Here is a 3,494-nt window from a genome sequence, read left to right on the forward strand (position 1 = left end):
TGCTGGCTGAACAACACCTGAAGTGCACGGTTCTTTGTTGTGCGGGGCTCGGGCCGGTTTGGGGGTGGTGGTGTTTGCGGGTTTAAGTCCGTTGTGTGTTCTGGAAGGTTTGTTCGTGACTTGTGAGCTCTCACGGGTGGGAATGTTTTGTTTCCAGAGTGTTACAGAAACAGGCGGGGAGCAGCTGAGCAGGGAGCGGGGGGGTTGGGGTTGGGTTGGGGTTTGGGTTTGGGTTGGATTGGGTTGGGGTTGGGGTTTGGGTTGGGTTTGGCTCATCGGGAGCCACTCGGGATCAGGAGCAGCAGGCAAAGCTCGGGCAGGAGCTCAGCCCTGCTGATCCTGCAGCCCCAGCCCTGCCAGTGCCCCAAAGTGATGCCGGGGTATTTGCATAACAACTATGGAACCAGCCGACACAGGAATGACAGTTATTTGTGTAGGTAGCTGTGAAAGTTTGAATTCGATGCTTCCATGGACAAAATGCTTGTTAATTGTTTTCTTTAATGAAGCATGCAACAAAAAAGTGTCAAAAGGTATCAAATTATCAGTGGAAAAGGCTTCTGGTCAAACCTGGTGGCATTTTAAAGACTTGTCCCTCTCATTTTGGGCCTTGCAAAACTGGATTGCTGCTCGGTGTGGGCACTGCCTCGTTGTCTCACTTCTGTCTCTGCAGGGAAACAGCCCCACTGGCTCCTTCCTTAGATCAAGATATTAACTCAAGTGGTTGGTGAAGGTTCAAGAACTATGTCAGGATTTTCATTTTTATGCTGCAGGGTTGGTAGCCAGGACCCCCTCACAAGACCCTGTGTTCCCATGCGGGTGTTCTCAGTTTTACTCAGGGGTAACATTTTGTGCTCACCCTGCACAGGCAAAATGATTCAGTTTGCAACGTGTCTATTAACTAGTCATATTTCAGTCTGAACATCCTCTGTTCCTAAGGATGTTTGCAGCCTGTTGTCATGTCACTGGCCTATACAGCCCATCACTCTGCAGCTTGTTAATTAGTATAAAATAGGATTTTTACTCTACAGCTTTGTCTGCAGTTTTGAATCTTCCTAAGCCTTGGCTCCTGGTCTGTGGCAAGTGACTCACTGACTCATTCCTTTTCAAGTTGACAATATTTCTCAGTTACAGACTGATAAGTTGTCATTGCAGGCAAGGAGGGAAAAAAAAAATCTGGTTATCTTTAAGAACAGGGTAATAGTGGGGGGAAGATTTAATAGCCCAAAATGTGAAATCATGTATTTCTGAATGAGTAGGTGTTTTTACTCCCAGCTGAAGCTCTGGTCGTAGGAAATGACAGAAGCAGAAAAAAAATAATCTGAATTTGATAATGGTGTGAATAGATATTAAAAAGGCAAATGTTTTATCCTAGGAAATATGAAGAGAGATTTTCAGGAGTACAGGATCATGTGAATGACCTTTGAAAGGCTCTGGACACAAATCCTGGGACACAGGACAGAATTCTGCCTCTGGTCGTTCAGGTGGGTGATCAGAGAAGGGCCCTGATGAGCACAGAGGCCTTTCTTGAAGGCTGGCAAACCCAGGCTCTTGGTTTGTGCCCCTGAAATAAAATCAGGGAGAAGACAAAATTGATTATCTGACGGTAAATGTAAGTGAGGGAAAGTAAAGGTTTAAATTAGAGAATAAATCTGGCAGTAAGAAAATGGCTGTGAATAATCCTGGGATGGAAAACAAAGGGGTTTCCAATCACACAGGAATTAGCAGAGAATTGGACTTGATTATTCCAAGTATCTTTTAAAACACTTTATTTCCAGTAGGAAATAAAGTAAGTAGGAAATTAAGTAGGAGGATCCTCTTTCCATGTTGTCTTGTCATGCACCTGAGCTATGGTAATTCACATTCACTTGGTCCTTGGTGATTGGGTCCATTTGCCACTTCATTTACTTCTGGATCCCCAGGTCATGGGAGGATTGTTACTTGTTACAGGTTTCTGGACTCCCCATGGAAAACTTGTAGTAAAGGAAAAAAATGCATTGAGCCTCCATCCACCTTCTTACCCCAAAATGTTCCTTTCTCAGTTCTAAACCACAGCTGAGTTGCAGGGCCATGAAAACCCAACCCACCATGGGATGGTATAAGCATCAAACTGTACTAAGCAGGTTCAGTGCTCAGCACAAGGGCCTGGAGCTGCAGCTGCCCTGGCTGGGCTGGATCATCCCCGAGTTCCACCCACAGCACCTCAGCTCTGCTGCTTCCCTTGTCCCTCAGCTGCTTCTCTGCCTCATTAGAGTTCAAAGCTGCAAACAAACACCCCAGGTAGAGGCTGTTCTGTGCTGAGCTGAGATCTAGGCCAGCTCTATTTTTTGTTAGGCCTTTTTTTGGTAAATAGCTCTGGGCTTTGGGTGAAGCAAAATGCCACAACTAGTGCTGAGCTTGCACATGGAGTCAGGCTGTGTTGGTCTGGCACAGCTCAGGCTTCCCTGTGAATCATAGGAGGGTTTGGGTTGGAGGGGACCAGTAAAGGTCACCTGGTGCCACCCCCTGCCGTGGGCAGGAACGTCCTGCCCTGGGTCAGGTTGCTCAAAGGCTCATCCCAGCCCTGTGCAGAGTGAGCTGCCTCTGGACTCCTGTCTTATGTGTCAAAATTATCATTTATCAATCCCCCGAGTTCTTTCTGTGAAGCTAATCTTTGCTTTCATTTATTAAACCATTTTAACTTCATTTCTTTTCTAAACACCAATGCTATTTTGTTAAGAAAAAAAGAGCTAGCAGCTATTTTACTATTATCTCAGTTATTTGACTTTCATGTGCAGTCCAAGGAGTGGGTTGTCAACAAATCATGCCCTGAAAGCAGCGTTTGCGTGACAGCTGAGGCTGCCTGTGCATGTTTACATGGGGTGTAAACAGAGCCAGGACAAACTGCACACAAAGGAAGTGAAGTGTGTGGCAGGGAAGCTGCTCCCACGTGCGTGGGCATCGCAGCACCCGATTGCCACACCAGCACCAGCAAAGGCTTGGGCTGCCTGGCCCTGCAGTGGGAAACAGAACGAGTGGGAAGTCTGGTGGTGCCCAGCAGCTCCCAGTGCCCTGCCCAGCCCCTGTGAGGAGCTCCTGTCCTGGGAGTGACCTGTCCCAGGCCATAGCACGGGGCTGTGCTCTGGGTGCCAGTGCTGGCTGTGGAGCTGAAGGGCTCCCTGAAACACCAACTGACACTTTGCCTGCCTGGGATTATGGAGCTGTTCTGCTGGCACCTCTGGTGGAAGGGCTTCCTGGCAGGGCTGAGATGGGGGAAAGGGAGCCCGTGGCTCATCGGGTGCCCTGTGAGTGCAGATGTGGGGTGGAGGAACCACGGAGCTGGGGTCTGTGCCCCCCCTGCCCTGGCTGAGCCCTCGGGGCAGGGTCACCCCTGTGGGGCTGGTTGGTTTCTTCTGGAGCTCCACTCTTGTGACGTGGTTCTTTCTGGTTTAGTGCTGCCCTTGGCAGTGCTGCCTCAACTGTTGGACCTGCTGGTCTGCGAGGTCTTTTCCAACCAG

Source organism: Chaetura pelagica, unplaced genomic scaffold (assembly GCF_000747805.2).
Source record: "Chaetura pelagica isolate M959 unplaced genomic scaffold, ChaPel_1.0 scaffold1160, whole genome shotgun sequence".
NCBI lineage: Eukaryota > Metazoa > Chordata > Aves > Apodiformes > Apodidae > Chaetura > Chaetura pelagica.